Raw genomic sequence first — 12,385 nt, forward strand, 5'->3', positions numbered from 1 at the left:
GATGCCCATTTTTTAAAAATTCAGGACTCCAACTTTGTAAATCTAAAAAAAAAAATTCTGTTAATTATCTTGAAGGATTAGAAAATGTACTGTTTCTTATAAAAAATCCTCGTTCTGTTATAAAAGGAAAGTAAAATCATTCAATTATCTGTCTGTGTATTAGAATTACCTGTTAATTGTTTAAATGTTTTTAGACACCTGAATTGATCTTTAATTTACTTGGTCAGTTTCTACATAATACACCTCACAAGGATTACTGATTTGCATGAGCCTACTGGAAACTGTTATCCAAGAGAACACTTGATAATATTTATTTATTGCCCATTATTTAAACAGAAATCACAACAAAATTAATTTTTATCATACTCAAATAAAATCACATTTTATGTATTAAGGTGAAAGACAGACACATACAAGATAAAAATTTAATATGCATTTATTTTCTTTAAACATAGGTAAAATTGAACAGATGGATTGGATTTAGTTCTGTCAGTCTCATTCATAATAAACAATAACATAAATATTCAAAGTTGCATTTTTCTTCAAGCTTTTACTTATTACCTTCGCGAACTTTCCTGCAGTTTGGAGAAATGTATGACTTAATTATGATACTACCTTTTTGTTTCTTTTTAATTTTTAAATCTTCTTAGGAATAAAAAAGGTGCCATGTATTGTTGGAGCTTGATTATTCTTTGGATACAGGAGATAGTTTATGATATAGTCAAGCATTGTTAACATTAATTCTTGGGAGTGACCTTTTCCAAGTTTAAGGTGGGTTTTGTTCCTCTACCTTCCTGGAATGTCAGAGCTGAGGAAATGTGATGCATCCAAATTGGCATAATATAATGCAGTCAGCCTTAAAAAGGAAGCCAAGTGTGGCATAGCCAATAACTGAATGTTTATCTAAGGAAACCACAGCTGCAGCAGGAAATATAGCAATAGAACTATCATCTCTTTTAAATCAGTATCAACTAATATCCTTCAGTTTTCTTCAGGCAGCTCAGGAATTGCTGTGCCTGCCACACTTAGAGAATATCAAAGAAAGTTACTTATATTTATGCATTAAAAATGATGCCCAACATATGATATTTCAGAGTGAAATTTTTAGCAAACTTCTTGTCAGTGAAGTGATACATTTTCATTTCTTTTTAGAAATCATTATATCAATAACCATTAATTTACCAAAAATTATTAAATACTTATATAGGAGTTGTGCAATGCACAGAGATTTTTAAAATCATGTATAAATCAAGTAACTGTAGATGCACTTCCAAGCACAATTTTTGCAATGCACTTAGTATTGTTAAGTGCACTTCTATATTTTAGTATCTGATGGTTCATCACCAAAATCCATTTTCATTTTTCTCCTTTGAATCAGTCAGAGTAATGAGGATCAAAATGTATAACAGGTAATGTGGAGTAGGAAGAAAAAGTCCAAAGTGAAGGGGAAATAGAAGGAATAGGGAAAAGGGAAGAAGGGAATGGAAAAGATATGAGAAAAGGAAAAAATGGAAACAAAATCTTTGTAAATAGGGGTTGAAGGGAGGGCAGGGGAATGGAGAAAAAAATAAGAACTGAGATATATCAAGTAAAGGTACAAATTCCCAATGTTGAATGTCATCATATTGCATACCTAAAATGCACCAATAGAATTAAAGAATTAACTAAATAAATACGTGTTTTAAAATAAATGATAACACTATAAACAAACTAGAATTTCTAAATTTTTGAATATGTTACTTACAATCATAGTAGGGGAAACTATTATATTCCCATCCTAGTCAGTTTTATATTTTAATTAAAAATGTGCTGCTTTACTATGAGAAGTTAGAAATAGTAAGAATGCATGTGTTCTTAGTAAAAAGCACTACTGTTCTATTAGTAGCTAATTTTGTGTAGTAAGGATCATGAAGTGCTGGGGCTGCCTCAGTGTACAAGTGATGCTATTGCTAGTGACACAGAAGAATAAGACTTAATACAAAGGTACCTCTTTCACATTAATAGTAGTTATTACATCAGTGGTGAGTTGCAAAAATATTTATCAAAATTTCTACATTAGTCAGGTCTCTCCAGAGAAACAGAAAAGTAAGATGAGTGGTTAGGTAGATGGATAAAAGTAAATAGAATATATGTGTGTGTGTGTGTGTGTGTATAATTTATATGCATATATAGTAAATAGAATATATACACATATGTATATAGAATATATATAATTTATATGAATATATAGTAAATAGAATATATATATATATATATAATTTATATGATAACACTTCTTAGAAAGATTAGCTTACACCATCACTGAGGCACCAGTTCAAGTCATAGAATCCAGAGCCCAGAGAACCTAAAGTTCTGGCGTCAAAGATGAAAAGAAAATGGATGTCTCAATGCCAACAGAGACTGATAATTTGCATTTCCTCTGCTTTTTAATTTTATCCAGAACATGAGCTGATTTAATGATGACCTCCCACGCTGAGAACAGATCTTTCTCACTCAGTGCAGTGATTCAAATGCCAGCCTTTTCCATAAACACCATCACAGACACATTCAGAAATAACGATTATCCAGTTATCTGAGTATCCCTTAATGGACTCAGGTCAGTGTCTAAATTAAACTTCATTTGCCTTTCTCTTTGCGGTACTGTTCTTATTCTTGTCTGTAATGAGAGGAGCACTGAGTCTTTTTCAAGTCACAGTGCTCTGCATCTCAGACCTCAATGCAGTCATCTAACAAGTGTGAACCTCAGTGTCTCTCATCGTTATCAGCACCAGCTCCAACCATTGTTTAGAATCAAGCCTCAACCCTACTGAATAATCTATTCTCTTTCTCAAAACTTCTGTTACTTTATCAGGAAAGAAACACAGAAATATGAAGAGTATTTCGCTGTATTTATATTTTTAGCTGATGAAGATAATTCTGAAGGATAAAATACCATTTTGATAGCAAATGTGGTTAAATAGGATTTTGAAAAATTACGTATCAAAGGGCAAATATTTTATGTTTTAGAAGTTTCAATCATTTCAATCTGTAAATCTTAATCAAGACTTTTCAATCATTGCTCTATTTTTATCAGCAGTGGCTTTTCAGATTAAAAGTATTTCAACACATTCAAATGTGGTGGTGTTTTAACTCATATCAACCTCTGTAGTTGCTCATTTTTCCTAGGCTGAACATCTCTCTGCTATCGTCATTTCAATAGATTCAGATTCCGAAAATGAATGGTTACAAACCCAATTGTTACGTAGGAGTTCCTATCTGTCATATATAGCGGAGAAGATATTGATAGAGTTAGGAAAAAATTTGAGTGGGGTGATTTATAGTGACACTAGGAACTAAAACACTTTAAACCAAAAGAGTATAACTGAATTTTAAAAACCATGACTGGTGAAAAGAAAACAGAATATTCTATACCATCTTAAAGGTAGTAAAAAGTGAAATTATTTTCAAAGGTCAATTTATCACTCAAAATCATTGGCCAATGTCATTTACTGTCAGCAATTTAACCTGATTATCATCAGGTTAAACAGACATCTCTACAAAGATATATTTGAAAATCATTCCTTGCAACATAGTTTGTACAACCAAAAGAAAAGAGGAAGCAAAATTACTTAGTAGCAATAGATGACAAAAAATTAAATACTAAATTTAAGAAAATGAGCAACTAACAAAAACAATAATATATTCAAAATGTATATGTTATTTTGGGTAAGTGGTATACTAGTGAAAAATGTAAAATGACAAAGAATATATTTAGATGATTTCTGTTTGTGCATTTCAGAAACAGAAAAAAAAAACTATCAAATTTGAGTTGACTTAGAATCACAATAGGCATTTCAATTATGTTTTCCAACTTTTGATATTAATTTTTTCTACATATGTATGTGTTGTTATACATATGTATGTGTTGCATTTATTATTTAGCTGAAAGAAATAAAAATATTATAGGATGTTATTACTTTGAATGAATTTATGTGCAAGTCACTATGTGGAATTAATACCAGGCCAAGGTGTGAACTTTAGATTATCAGTGTCTCTATCTATCATAAAAGAACAAGTAAAACTCCAATGGTCATATAACTTTATGCCAAATAAAAGCAATATTAAATGAATTGTAAATATATTTCACATCAGGAGTAAGTTTATTTATCCTCTGGTGCCCAGCAATCTCCCTGCTCAGAGGTTGAGTGACACACCAAAGAAGTAGGATACTGTAGAAAAGGTTTCTTTGTGTCCTGGATCTTGGAGGCCTTGAGGGGCCAGGGCCAAAATATTGGAAAATATTGGATGTCCTCATAGCCCAGTTACCTTTCTAGTTTTAGTCTCCAAACTTTACTTGTTGAACACCCAGAAGATAAGATCAGTGACATTAATAGTTTAACTATTATAATCTTGTCTGGACATTAAGCACTTCGAAGTATAAAGCACAATTCGATGGGCTGTTATTTATTTATTTTTTAATCAACCATAGTTGTTCTAGTAGTTGAATCCCTGCAGAATGTTAACAGAAAAGTTATATATTACAGAGAAACTTAAGATTAAGAGCCACACATAGTATTTTAGCATGACAATCATGATAGCATTTTCTTTGTAACACACTGTGTACCAAAAGAGGGTCACCACAAGGGAAAAGACTCCCACTCTTTTACTGAAAGGAACATGGTCAAGCAAGGCCATGACCCATACTGATGGCTGACACTGAGAGAGTAGCTGAGAAGAAATATGCACAGCTTCAAAATAATGCGTGAAGAGACTTAACTGACCTTGATAATAGATAGCAAGAGGTTCATGTTGACTGACTCAGGTCTCACTTGAATTTGTTCTTAAACACCCAGAAGAAAAAAATAACAAAAAGAGGTATAAAATAATGCCATAGTAATAAAACAAGATATAAAGAGGGTCTCCAGTCACTGACCCCTTCTGGCAGTTTCCAGCTCTACCAGTAGCTGACCATAGGTGTGGATCTTTAGGAAAAAACTATGGTAAAATCTATAAGAGCTCAGCTAAAGTTTTATATTTCTTAGCAAAATTTGTTCTTCAAATTGTCTCTTATCTTACAGCTAAAACTAGAGAGACTTATGACAAAGCATCAGATTTATAGATAACCTCTACCAATGAAAGAATCTAAGACCAGCAGGTTCAATCACTATTTCAATTTCTAAGTGTGACTTTCTTGCCAACCTGCCCTTTCATTCTAGTGTGCTCATGCTTAGATTATGCATACACTAATTTCTTAAAAGTTTACTTTATTCTTGCCTGGAGGCTGCTAAACTCCAATCATACAGATGGAACCAATGACAAATGTGCTAGACTTCTTTTACTGGGATCCACCAGACTAACCTTGTAAACAGATAATAACTGCTAAAATATATAATATGACTTCTATGTTGGATTCTGAAGTCGCCAGGACCTTCTCCTTATCCTCTTTGTGGGCTATATTCATAGCAATCCTGCTGACCTTATAAATGGCTCATGCATTCTTAACTGTTCCTTTGGCTTTGTCTCCTTCAGACTTAAAAACTATGCAGCTACCAAGATAACAATGCCTGGTGCCTATCAAAGGCCTTTAAGTAGACCCTTGTAGAGTAACTAACTTCTGATCACAACTAAGACCCTCTTCAGCTGGAAGTAGCCAGAGCTATCTTCATCCTTTGCCCCCTCACAGCAGTTAGAGATACTTCTTCAGAGGGGATAATATTGCAGATAGGTGAGTTAGATACCTTGTAGGCAGTCAGACAGGGCCACCCTCAAGTAGCCAACACAGCAAGGAGCCAACATGGAGGACAATCAAGACATTCATTAAAGGCCAGAATTCTAAAAGGAGAGAAACTACTATGCCCTTCTGATTCCCCTAGGGATAAATAGCAGTAATTGATATTCTAAATAGGTATCAATCACCTGGGGGGGGGCAAATTCTTAATCCAGCCTTTCCAGGAAAGATCCCTGACCCCGACCCTTACTGAAAATTCTTATATGCATGCTACGTGACTTGCTCCCCCATTTGACCCCCACTAAATTAATATTTCCTGGGTGGCTGTACTTGTAATCCATGACCAATTGGCTGATCATGATTTTGCCCCAACTCCTGCCCACTTTGTAATTTTCCATTAGGTCTTATAGTTTTGTCCCACTTTGTACCCTCCTCACCATGTGGCTTTGCTGTATAAAACATCTTGGAGAAGTGGGGTGAGCTGAGCAGGCACCCCACTTTCCAGTCCCTCTTCTGTCTCTCTTAGACAGAAGCTTTCTTTCCCTCAATAAAATTTTCCTATTCTTAAAAAAAGTTTAATTTAAATAAGTTATTTCTAGAAATTTTCATTTAAGCAAACCTGATATAACAATGCTATGATTTAAATCTATATTGAAATATGTAATATAAAGCTATAGATTTGAACTGAGATTGAAGATTATTGTGACTAACATGGAAAAGACTATTTCAGATGTGTTTAATTATTGGTAATATTTCATCTACTTTTAAGTTTCCATCATTTATATCATCATTGATATTTTATAGTATCGAGAAGAGTTTTCTATTATCTGGTACATTTGTATTGCTCTCTACATAGATTATTAAAATGTCATGGAAAGTTCATATATTTAGATTATTCTGCCTCATTTCCCAAATATAGACATTGCTGGAACTAATTTAATACATTTGCCTGTTTTCTGCTTGTGTGCATCAAAAAATGCTCACCTTGGCTGAATCAATATAATACTGAAGCCACATACATGGCCATTTGCTACCCCATTGTGAAGATCACAAAATGGTAATAAAATATTCATCAATTTAAAAATGATAGCAAAAGTGTGAATCACATTAGTTCACAATATGCTTTCTTGCATTAGACACACAAATGGGTTAATGAATTATTTGCTGAGAAGTTACATACTAAGCTTCAGATATTACTCTAATGACCTCGATGGTTATGAAATTGTGACCCTCAGAAATCCAGGAAGAAATAGACAATCACAAGTTTGTGTGACAGCTTGATGTTTCATGCTACATAAATTAGTTTATAAAGAATGGTTTATCTGTTTAATTATGAATCAACTTCAAGATTTAAGAAAAACATGCAAATAGATATTTTAATTTAAGAGATAAACTATAAAATTAAACATATCAAACGGAAATACAATTAAAATGTGACATTTCGTTGATTTGTCTGTTTTATAAAAATGCCAAACTATTTTATTATATATAAAATATACAGTCCCCACCCAATATTTCTTAATGATCACCTTAAGATATTCATATATAACTACTTGAAACATGTGTGATGGGTGTTTCAGAAGCATTGGTAGACATAATTTTATGGTGTATACATAGAATCACTTATTCCTCAATATTTCATAATTATCTGATACCCTTAATATGTTTTTAATGATTTATTTTCAATTTTTTGAAACATTTAAGAGGTTCAGTATTTGATTGTTCCATAGAGGCTCCAGATTGTTTTTATTTATTGTCTTTGCTTGTTTGCTCTCTGAAAAAAATGTAAACCTTGTCACTCATGCACCTGGAAGTTCCGTCACTAGGAGTGAGTTATGCAATTGTATATTTTTGTATGTTTGTTTACAAAGTCAGCTCATAATCCTGGCATAGTGCAAATCCTGAGAGATTACTTGGAGTCAAATTTTCAGTTTAAACTCCAAAAACACCCAGAGGGGCCTCCTTAACTACCCTTCAGTATGAGAGTCTCAGGAAAAAATCCCCCTGAACTGAAGCTTCTGTGGGTTTTTTTTTTTTTATATAAAACCATGAAGGACAGGGGAAGGTGAGGGTGGTCTGTTATGTGATTCACTTTAGGGCCAATCTAAGTGATAAATCAGTATGGAGGGGAGAGGAGAAAACCATTCATTCATTTAGGAAATGTGTTTGGATCCTACTTGGACTTGTGACCCTGAAAGCTGTCTTTTCTCTCAAACTGTGCATTATGGGAGATTTTGGGCGTGTGGCTCCAAAACTCCCTTATCTCTGCATAGCCATCTCGTTTATACATCCGGCCAATGCTGCCACACTTTACGTTTTTATTAGTATGTGTGTGTAGCGATGTACAACTTCCTTGTGGGGAGTCCATCCACATAACACATCTTAATTAAAATTTACCATTCCCTTTTCCTTTGCTCTTTCCCTCCCTCCATCTCTGGTCCCCTGCTTGTTTGTCCTCACAGTATATAAATAATGCTTATTTTCTTTATGTATAGTTGTATATGATATAATGTAATTTTTATTCATCCTCTGTCCTTATTTTCACTTCATTTATGTTTTGATTCATGAAACTTCTCATGTATAACCTGTAATATTATCATGGTCAAATAGCATATTTTAATCAAATCAGTAAAAAATGCATATCTTCATAATGCATAAAATTTTAATTTTGGAATATTTTTCTTTGTTAAGGGGAAAATAGACATATGAAACTGTCCTTTCTAGACTCATGCACACCAACACATGTAGTAAATCTCACTTTTAGTTTCTCTGAAGCCAAAATTCTCCATTTAAAAGTATATTTTGAAATATTAATCTAATGTAAAAATTTATTATGTGAACATACTAAATAAAATATAGATATGTTCATATGACAGATAAATGATCTTAAATTAAGATTCAGATATTAGAACATATTACAGAAGATAATCCTTGAAGAATATTGTAATATAAACAATACTTTATTGCTCATACTCAAATTAAAGATTAAATTTAGAGTGATCATGTTTTAAAAGTGAAGTCCAGCTTTTAAAGTTTCTAATATAAAATGTATTTTTATTTAAGAAAAACTATTATAGACATACATAGCAATGATTACTAAAAGCATTGTATTTATTTTCACAAAAGAAGTATTTAGCCTGACAGATTATATATGTGAGTTATTTTAAAAATAATGGTCCTTATAGGCACAGACATGAATTTTAGAAAACTATTTGAAAAGTCTCAAAGATATTTATTAACTGCTAGACATTATAGTAGTAGCAATTTTATTATGGTTCACATTTAGTTGCCTGGTCACTGACGTCAGGTTTTATTTTTGCTAAATGAGTGTTAAAACAGCTGGATCTTAGGCAAACTTTAAGACAGTAAAAATTGATTCTAGATTTGAAAAATAAACAATTTGATTAATGCACTACTGATATTTACGTTAAATGGAACTTAATGGGAAGGCAGATGAATTAAAAGAGCTCTCCAGTTTCACAAAAAAGTCTAAGAACACTACTCTAACACCACCATTGTGAACACATTTGTAACTTTTTTATTGTGAACTATTTATCATTTTATTCCCCAATTCTGTTATCCATTTGCAGGTTAAATATTGTAATCAAAGTTGTCAAATTCACTTAGTGATCCATAAATTAAAGTTGACCTTCCAATTTAAATCTTTTCAAGTTAATGGAGATTATAATTAGTGGGAAGAGAAAACATTATTTAAATACACAAAAAGAATCAAAATATTTACCTACAAAGCTCAGATGGATTCAATGCACCAAAATGATAACCAGATCTTTTTTAGATTTCATAATTTTCAATCTACTGAGGAATTAATAAAGATGTAATTATCTTTTTGGATTTTCTGTTTCTGTTAAGGAGAAATTGCAATATTTTTTAACATCTAATTTGATTCCAACTGGAAAATGACAAGCAGTCCTAAACTAATGACCAGGTGAAAAATCAAATATTGTCAAGAGCCATAAGATCTATTCTCCACTGACAAGTGTACAGAATAAATAAGAAAACTGTACTAACTGAAAGCTAAAGAATCATTGTTTTGCAAGTGAGTATTTTATGTTTATTCCCAGGCACTAGCATAAATAATACAATATTCCAGCAGGGCAAATAGTGCTTCATGATCCCAGTAAGCAATTACTGTAGAATTAGGAGGGTAAAATGATAAGAATGATAATAATGGAAGAAAAAATGAATGAAAAGAAGCTAAGACTTCTATGTTGATGTTTAAAGTGTTCCGAAGCTCTGTGGCTTCTTTTATCATTAGTGCTAGACAAGTATTCCTCCATACTCCTATTTTTCCTCTGATGAAGAAGCCTACACATTAGGGTCCTTTCCAATGATCATAATTTTTAAAACTTAGTACCATACCTGAATGCAATGCACCCAAATCATAAATCTTAATATATTTTAACATGATTTTACAAGTGTTTTACTTGATCTCATTTACTAGTCTGACCTAGTTTCGTGTTGATAGGTATTCTTCTACATCTATGTGGATTTGTAATTGATGCCATAAAAAATTTAACATAATATGAATGTTAATACATGTATATAAGATTTAATTGGAGTATATTTTATGCACATGTCAGATTCACACCAACAGACACAATTCTGTCAGTTGGAAAGGCTAATTTCACATAGTGAATCGTTATCTTGCTAGTTCAATTTCATTAGATGCAATTCAATATAATTTTATTTGTAGTTCCTCTTTTTAAGTGGCCATGCTGTATTATTTCAGCATAACAATGTGAATAGCATAATTGTTATGAAGCCTTCAATTTTCACCATGCTTTCAAGGAAGTGCCATATTTTCATTTTATAAATAAGGTAAGTCCATCAAAATGGTTAAGCATTTAAGTTACATGAGTGTCAGAGAAAATTTTAGACTCATGGGGCCAAAGTACTTGCTATTTTTGGTCTTCTCTATTACACAATTCAAAAGCCATTTTTAAAGGCATGCATTACATTACACTCAGTGCAGGTATTATTTATTTTTAGCTGCCTCTTAAGTATTTTTTTTTCAGAATGATTACTTTAGGAAACAAGTTTTCAGCACATGTCAACATAAAAGATGGTGGTGACATAAAAAATTATGATAGATTGTCTACATATTTGATCTGGATTTAAGTTTCAAACAAACTCATCTTCTTGCTATTATATTTGGGGAATTGTTTAAATTGCTTGTGATATGAGCTAGCTATTTGTAACTAGCTGTCTTATACGTGTTGATAAAGATTAATCACTCTACCACTTTATATGCCTTTATTTCTATGCACACTGCACCCCTCATCTGCAATTAAACAAATCACAAGCCTGTCATTATTGGTGACGATGAGCCTCGGAGTATTATGTTCATCTATACAATCTTACATTAAAATTTTAAGTGAAGTATAAGTTTTTCTGCCTTTTTGTTCCTGGTACCATGGATCAAACTCAGAACCTTGTGCTTGTGAGTCAGGCACGGTGCCACTGAGATAAACCCCTGGACCCATTTCCTAGACATTTTCAAGACATTTGTCTTTTCCATTCCCCAAAGTTTACTCATTAAACTCACCCTATTTCATTTTTTTCTCTTACATCTTCTCTTTTACCATAGGTGACACCTCTCTCTCTCTCTCTCAGACATTGAGCAGCTATCAGTACAGTAACTCTTTTATATATCTTTTTTCTGTTTTCATAATAGAACAGTATCTGAAAATTACATTAGTAAATGTGATGCAATTGCAAATACTTTCGTTCTTCTACTACATCTTATGTGTTCACAGTTCATCAACAGACCATATTCACACTTTTTTTCATCATTACTTCCATCAATATGGACTGAATGTGAAGTCCATTTCTGACAGAATATCTCAGGAGATTCATGTCTTCTTAGCCTGATATTTTCCTTCTTTTCCCTCAGTTCTAAGTATCTTGGTTAATTATTGTTTTTAATAACTTGGTTTTCTCAAACATATTTAAAATTTATAATATATATATATATATATATATATGTAATAAGCAAATTTTATCACATGAGAAATACATTCTTAGCCTTACATTTTCATGTGTATTATCATTATCTCAAAATTAGTCCTATGTCATTCAATAATGATATCACTAATTGATTTATTGATAGCAGCCATGCTTTGTGGGGTGAGGTGGAATCTCAGTGTTGTTTTCATCTGCATCTCTTGAATGACCAGTGATGTGGAACATTTTTTTCATACATTTACTTGCTGCTTTAACTTCTGCTATCAAGAAATCAACCAATAAAACGTGTTGGCAGGGTTGTGGGGAGAAAGGAACCCTTCTCCATGGTTGCTGGGAGTGCAGACTGGTGCAACCACTATGAAAATCAATATGGAGATACCTCAAACAGCTGGGACTAGAGGTTCCACATGACCCAGCCATCCCTTTGCTGGGTATCTTTCCAAAATAATTAAAAGAATCATATCACAGTGACATATGCACACCTATGTTTATAGCAGCACAGTTTGTAATAGCTAAAACTTGGAAACACCTATTTGCCCATCAGTTAGAAACTGGATAAAGAAGATGCAGTTTTTCTATAAAATGGAATATTACTCAGCCATAAAAAATGAGAAATTAGATTCATTCATAGGAAAATGGATACATATTGAGGATATACTCCTAAGTGAAATAAGTCACACATATGTAAATACC

General features: G+C 32.5%; 1 long non-coding RNA gene across 3 annotated transcripts in view; it reads left to right on the forward strand.

Annotated features, from left to right (window-relative positions):
* LOC117286542 overlaps window positions 1–12,385 on the forward strand; it is a 273,040-nt gene that overhangs the window by 194,801 nt on the left and 65,854 nt on the right. The window contains exon 1 of one of the 3 annotated variants that reach the window (XR_004517724.1): window positions 2,447–2,596. The exons of the other annotated variants lie outside the window; for them this stretch is intronic. This is a non-coding gene — a long non-coding RNA (uncharacterized LOC117286542). Of the gene's footprint in view, window positions 1–2,446; window positions 2,597–12,385 lie in introns of those variants that run through there. 3 annotated transcript variants of the gene reach the window in all.

The sequence above is a fragment of the Fukomys damarensis genome, unplaced genomic scaffold, assembly GCF_012274545.1.
Source record: "Fukomys damarensis isolate Sample0158 unplaced genomic scaffold, DMR_v1.0_HiC HiC_scaffold_17, whole genome shotgun sequence".
Taxonomy (NCBI): domain Eukaryota; kingdom Metazoa; phylum Chordata; class Mammalia; order Rodentia; family Bathyergidae; genus Fukomys; species Fukomys damarensis.